The sequence below is a fragment of the Alligator sinensis genome, unplaced genomic scaffold, assembly GCF_000455745.1.
Source record: "Alligator sinensis unplaced genomic scaffold, ASM45574v1 scaffold1398_1, whole genome shotgun sequence".
In the NCBI taxonomy this organism is placed as follows: Eukaryota; Metazoa; Chordata; order Crocodylia; family Alligatoridae; genus Alligator; species Alligator sinensis.
Window position 1 is genome coordinate 347,236 of NW_005842417.1, and position 6,577 is coordinate 353,812.

Genomic DNA, 6,577 nt, shown 5'->3' on the forward strand with positions numbered 1-6,577 from the left:
AATGATGCATCCATTAAGGAAATTCCCTACAGATTTGAGAAGGGAAGAAACCAATAGGGTTTATAGGGAAAGCCTATGAAAGAGACTGTAAAAAACTGCAGAAATCAACCGAGAAGGACAAACGTGAGAGCGAGCGAGCAAGATCTCCTGGAGGTCTGCCGCACAGAAACCTAGAGCCGGGTCCGATTTTCTCCACCGCCTCCAAAATTTGTTTTGACAAAGCACCCCAGAGAGAAGGTGGCCCTCCTAGCCCTGCTACTGGCTGGCCCGGTGATTCGGGCAAGTCGCTGTCCCAATGTGCCTCGGTTTACCCACTGGCAAATGCAAGGGGGGAAAGGGGTCCCACCTCCTTTGCGAAGCAGGGTTAGAGCAGTGTGTAAGAGGCACATGTTCATGGGCCTCTAATAAGAAGTGCAGCCTTCTTATTAGTGCCCGTGAGTAGAGTAAGCCTACGAGAGTAAGCTCAAGTCCAGGCTAGCAGCTTGCTATGGGTGCTGCTATAGCACCCCTGTCGTGCTCCATGGGATGCCTCTCTCCACACAGCTGGGAGCACTGGGATGTTTCACCATTGGGTCCGCTGAGAAAGAGCTGCCACCCTGTCCAAAGCCACCTTCAGCCCCGAGCTCTTCCCTTGGACCCTGTACACAAGCCCTGCTGACACCCCTGGGATGACGCCTTGAAGTCAGTGGGCCACCCCAGCACAGACGGCAGCTCTAGGGTGCACAGCATCGTGGTAACTGCAAGGCTACTGAGCTCACAGGGGAGGTGACAGGGCTCAGGACCTGGTTAGGAGGCAGGATGGGTCCTCCTAGCTACCCAGGTCATTTGCCCAGAGGGCTCCAAAGCTGAAATTCCCATTTCCTCCGCCACATGGCAAGTGGTTTCAAAGGAAAAGCCCAGGGGGGAGTTGTGGGGAGTTCCCACCCCACTCCTACCCCATCTCCTACCCCCAGGGGACCTTCCCTCCAGTTCACTGGCTTCCCACTCCTCTCGTGTCCCAGTGGGACACACTTCTTCCAAGGCACGTGCATGCATGCATGTGTGGAGCGGAAGGGAAGACCCATCTTCCCACTGCGATTTACTCTCCGGCCATCGCCTCGGCCACACAAGCTGCATTGGGACAACACCCCATCAACTTTGGGACAACACCCCATCAACTTTGGGAAATCACCCCATCAGCTGCAGGAGAAAGGCAGGGTCTGTCAGGACAGGCCAGCCATCCCATCTAGGAGACGCCAGGCAGCAGACCAGATCCTCAGCTAGCATAAATCAGTGTAGCCCAATTGACACCCACCCTGCATCCGGCCCATTGCCCTTAAAATGGGCTGTCAGAAAGTTTGGCCCATTGTGTCGGCGACACCACCTGCCCGCTTCGTGCCAGCCAAGCCCTGCAGCCCCGCGTCATCCTGCAACGACCCACGCGAAGCAGCTACTTGTAAGGAAGAGGTGGGACTGTCCCAGCAACCGTGGCTTGAAGAGCCAGGAGGAAAGAGCCGTTTCCTCAAGGGCAGGATGAGCTGCCAGAGAGGCAGCAAGGAGCCCGGAGGCAGGAAGAAACAAAGGTGACAGCATCCTATTAACCCCAGGCAGGGAGCACAGAAACTACAGGGCCCCGGGCAGATGTCTTCAGCATGCATTAAGTTAAAAATGACAATACCGCTCCTCCTTTCACCGCAGACACCTCAATAGGAATTGCAGATAAGTCTGTCAGCAAAAGGATCCTGTTTCCAATCAAAAATCCCCTCCCCTCTCTTATACCACCCAGCTCCCAAGAGGACTAGGACAGAAGACATCTGCACCTGCATTTGGGCACTCGGCAACCTGCGGACGCAAGGGAAAGGCTCTCACCCAGGATTACGATCTGCGCACGCTGTGTGGCACATGGTCCCTGGCCTGAAGCACTCCCCGTCTAAGCAGCCGGTCAGCCAGGTTTGGGGTCTAGCCTATCTCATCGCTTTGTTGGTGGTCACCTCCAAGCATCAGACCGACAGCGTTGCCGCTGTAGAAATATAGGGATCTCGGGAGTCCAGCGACCTGCTCAGAGCAGCATCATCCCTGCCTAAACCATCCCAGCCAAGTCTCTAGCCAACCTGCTCTTAAATACGTCCAGGGACAGAGATCCGGCAGTCTCTCCAGGTACCTGCTCCAGGGCTGAGCCACTCTCCATCGGAAAGCTGTCGTTACATCCACCCTACATCTCCCTGGCTGCAATGCCAAGCCCTGATCTGGCAGGGAGCCCCTCCCCAGGCTCAGCAAGAGGGGTATTACCTGGTAACGGAGGGGTAGCAGGGAGCAGGCAGGAGGCGCACAAGAGAGAACCCCATCACCACCACCACACATCCATCCATGCAGACCCCGGGGCCATTCAGACCCCCACAGGCAGGGTCCCCACTCCACAGGATGTCATATCCCAGCCGATTAACCCTTCCCCAACCCCTTCCAGTCCCAGCCACAGTCCACGCCGGTCCACTCCCCCTTTCCAGGTTGCTCTGCTCCTTCCTACGGCTGCATCCCGCCCCAGACAGCTGCTACTCAGCAATGGAAAAAGCCCTTTCAAGGCTAAGTGTTCCCATCTGCCGGTGTGTGGCCCCTAGGCATTGCAATAATGGAGGAGACGATGGTCCCTCCTCTCAGGGCCACTCTACAGCCAGGCAGCTCTGCGGGGAGATGCTGCTTCCTGCCTCCTTTTCTCCCTGTACATGAATCGCGCTGCAGGGATGTTGCAGGAGAATCAATTGTCCTGCCCCTTATGGCATCCTAAAATCAGAGCCCCCCCCCCTGCACCACCCAGGGAAGTGGCAGGCTGCAGATGTGACTGCTGTCACCAGGATCCTAACTTGGAGCAAGGGCCTCGGGCACGATTCAAACACTACCGACTCCCACTAGCACTCTTGCCATTGACTTTGCAGAGCACCGAATCGGACCCCAAATCCTGAAGGGCCATGGGTTAGACCCATAAGCACCGAGGCCCTGGGTCTGATTTTCTCTTGCCCTGCTTTTCTCTTACAGTAGAGCGAAGTGTTGCATTTCCCACCCACTTTGCCACGGGCATGGGGAGCCAGGCCCTCTGCTCCCACACTGGTGTCCCCGGCAATGGAGAAAGGGAAGGAAAAGACGTCCCAAAGGTTTGCGAGCAGAGCGCTTTGGGATGCTGAATATTTCTGCACAGCGGCCGGCAGCACGTTCAGGCAAAGACCCACTTAAGAAATGAAAAAGCAACATACGGAGAACTCCCAGCCTCGGCCCTCTGCAAACCCATGCCATCCTCCACGGCTTCAGGGGGTCGCTCCGGGCAGGTCGGGGCGGGGGGTCGCAGGCTTCCCAGTGCTAGAGTCCCATCCTTGGTCCGCCCCGGCAAAACTTCCAGGGTGGCTTTGCTTCTCCTGCTCCTTCCAAGCGCTCTCTCCCCTCCCTGCGCGAGCCTGCAGACTGTAACTCAAAGCCCTTGGCTGGGAAAGCTTCCTGCGAGAGCGATGGTCTCTCCAATGAGCGCAGGGCTGAGGAAGTCTGAGTCAGGAACTGGGTATACACCAAAGCCGAGGACGTGCTGCAAAGTCTCTTCCACTGGAAGCACAAAGGAGCCCTTTCTCCCTTCGCAGAGGGGTCGCAGTGTGATATTTGCTCTGGTGTCGTGACCCTTTGGAGAGCTGAGGGTGCAGCTGGGAGACAAAGACCAGCCTTGCTTTGGTGCCTATGGATTTAGAGCCAACTTTACCCCCTTCCCCTCCCGCATGCACAGAGCCAGTAACCTATGAAAGATGGACAAGTTTGTCTTTAAGGTGCCACCCTGCTCTGCCGGCTGCCAGGGCACCTAACGTGAGTCTCCTCAACCCTTAGACCCATATCCCATGTCCTGAATGTCCAGAGGCCTCCTTCCACCTCAGCTAGGCAGAAAGCAAATTTCTCCCGGGGGAGAAATTTTGTCATTTAAACATGTCTTTCTTTCTGGACCAGGATTTTTTAAAGGATAAAAAGTCCACCAAGTTCTGAGGACAGGGGGGAAAAAAAGCCGAATCCGTTCCCTTTCTGAATCGGCGGAGAGGTTTCGTTCTGATCACACCTCATTTTGTTCCCTTCTCAGATTGCAAAACGCTGAAAGGGAAAGTGGCTGCAAATTCAAGAGCTGAAAGGCTCCATCCAGAAGAGACGTCAGGGGAATGACGACGACCTTACGGAAGCACTTCTTTGTTCCCCTATCCAATTTTCAGGTGCAAAATGCACGCTTGTCCCCACCTACGTGTTCCCAGCAAACAGTTTGCTTGCAAGAGCTTGGTGTTTTCCGGCAGGAATATTCCCTGTGAACGTTCCCAGCTGGCTTCAGATTCCCGTAAGGTCCTGATTTGCAGCTGTATGAGCTTTTCCGTGGCTTCGGTATGAAGTGCGATGATGTGCGTGGGCGGGTGTGGGTAGTAGGGGGTCTTAACACCACATCTGGACTGGAGCCGGCCCAGCCGGCAGCTGGTGCGGGGGGTATGCAGCCCTCGTCTTGGGGAAGAGGCACCTCCAAAGCTCTTGGGGAAAATCTTTCCCTCCCCCTGCAGCGTGCGCCATCACGGCCACCTTTCAGAAGAGGTTACACTGTGAAAAGTTGCAGCTGTGATGCTGGGAAGCTGATGCTGTGCACAGCCAAACGCTGCTCTGACAAGGAAACGGCTTGGCGAAAAGTTGGAAGCAAGTGTTAGAAATAAAAAACGAACATTTCCAGCAAGAGCCACTGCATTTCTGGGCTTCAAATCTGGATGCGCCGCTGGAAACCCCATAAGAACAGCCCCTGTATGAAGAGATTCAGATCACCTGCACTGCCGTCCGCTCAGACTGCACATAGGAGTGCTCGGGTCCTTTCCAAAAATCAGGCCCCTGCTGTTTTGTTGGGAACCCAGGGATCATATTTAGTTACCACGTTTGCAAATGTGGGCCTGCAAGATGCGAGCGATGATTTGACTCTTGCTTTCCAGAGCCTCATGGAGACATATGCAAGCCACCAAAAAGTTCCTTTTGGCCCAAAATCAGGATAATGAACTTCATTGCTGAACAACAAGAAAGATTTCTACACCTCCCTGCCTGCCATCTGACAGCGCCGGGGAAGGAGTCCTGCCTGATCTGCACGACAAAGACACTCTCATGGACCCAGGGGGACAGATCTCCATCTTCAGCTTCCTCTGTGCAAAAATGAAGTGACCTATAGGGACGTCTTACCATCTTTAAGTTTCCCTGACCCTGATGAAGGGCGTGTGAGCCTGAAAGCTTGCAGAAAAAGATATTTTTTTTTGCAGTTTCTTAGTTGGTTTAATAAAAAGGATCATCTCTGAACCAAGATTTCTTGAATTTTGCATGTCATTTTGGTAGCTGGGCATCTCTCCCGCTGTACATCCCTCTCTAGCAGCCACATGGTTTTTGAAGCAGCATTTGTAATCTGAACATCGTCATGCCCCCCACCATCACACATCCTAGATCTAAATTCCCTTAAATCACCTGCAGTAACATAACTAGCAACATTAAATGAGATGGATGAAAAACTCACCTTTGCCTATGGGCTTTTTAGTGTGCGGGATGAAACCGCTTGCAGGCTTCAGCTGAGCTGGAAGAGCTGTTGTGCTAGACACAAACTCACCATAAAAGCATCTCAGCACTGAAGCATCCAGCCTGACCAGACAAGTCAGGGAGAGCGGGAAGGCAGAGGTAAAATGACTTGCTCATGGTCACAGGGCGGATCAGTAGCAGAGCTGAGCAGAGACTCCAGGTCCCTGGACTCCTGCTCCAGGGCTTGAGCCACTCCTCTGGTTACTTGTGTGTGGGTACAGGGGTGCGTGTGTGTGTGTTGGGGTTTACACACACACCCCAACCCATCCATGCACCCCCCAGAGTGAACTCCTGGTAGTTGGCCTATGGCAGCGATTGGCAACCGGGGTGCCGAGACACCCTGGGGTGCCACCAGACCTTTTGAAGGGTGCTGGGAGGTGTGAGAAGATAAGTGAGGAGGTGTTAGGAGATAAGCAGATAAATTAGGCAGGCTCGGGTTTGTCTTTGACTGGCCGATCCCCCATCCCCACTGCCGGGGCCCCTCTGCAAGGAGGTAATCTAGAAACTAGTGATGGAGATCGGTGCTGCTTAGGTCACACAAGTTATGGAGGGGTGCCTCGGGTCTAAAAAGGTTGCAAGCCACTGGCCTACGGGATAATTCACCCCTGTGGTTTAATTTGCTGCTGTTCCAAATTCCTGCCGCCGCCCCTTCCAGCGATGGACTCCTGACACATGGTCAGGACCAGATCATTTGCCATCATTTGCATTCCCTGGGGAGCGGCAAAGTCGCCACGATCTCTTGTCCTGAGCCTTTGCAAGGCTGCACTGTGTCCCCAAGCACGTAGGGTTTGTGCCCTTCAAAAACACAATTCCTTTTTTCCAGCAGTATTGGAAGAGGAGCGAGGGGGACCCCTTGCAAGACAGTCTTAGAGCCAAAAAGCTTGCCAGCCGGGTAGTGATAAAGCTTGCAAATGAGTGGATGCAAGAGATAAGAGGGGAACAAAGAAAGCCTGGCTGCTTTGTGCATTGCCTCCCCCCTACTCCCTTTTGGCTGCTG

General features: G+C 54.2%; 1 protein-coding gene across 1 annotated transcript in view; it reads right to left on the bottom strand.

The window, feature by feature from the left end:
• The window catches only part of GJC2 (gap junction protein gamma 2), a 59,471-nt gene extending 56,070 nt beyond the window's left edge, over positions 1-3,401 (bottom strand). Inside the window, exon 1 of the mRNA XM_006030065.3 lies at positions 3,225-3,401. The gene's annotated coding sequence lies outside the window, so the exon portion shown is untranslated. The remainder of the gene's footprint in view (positions 1-3,224) is intronic.
• Between the last annotated feature and the right edge of the window lie 3,176 nt (positions 3,402-6,577).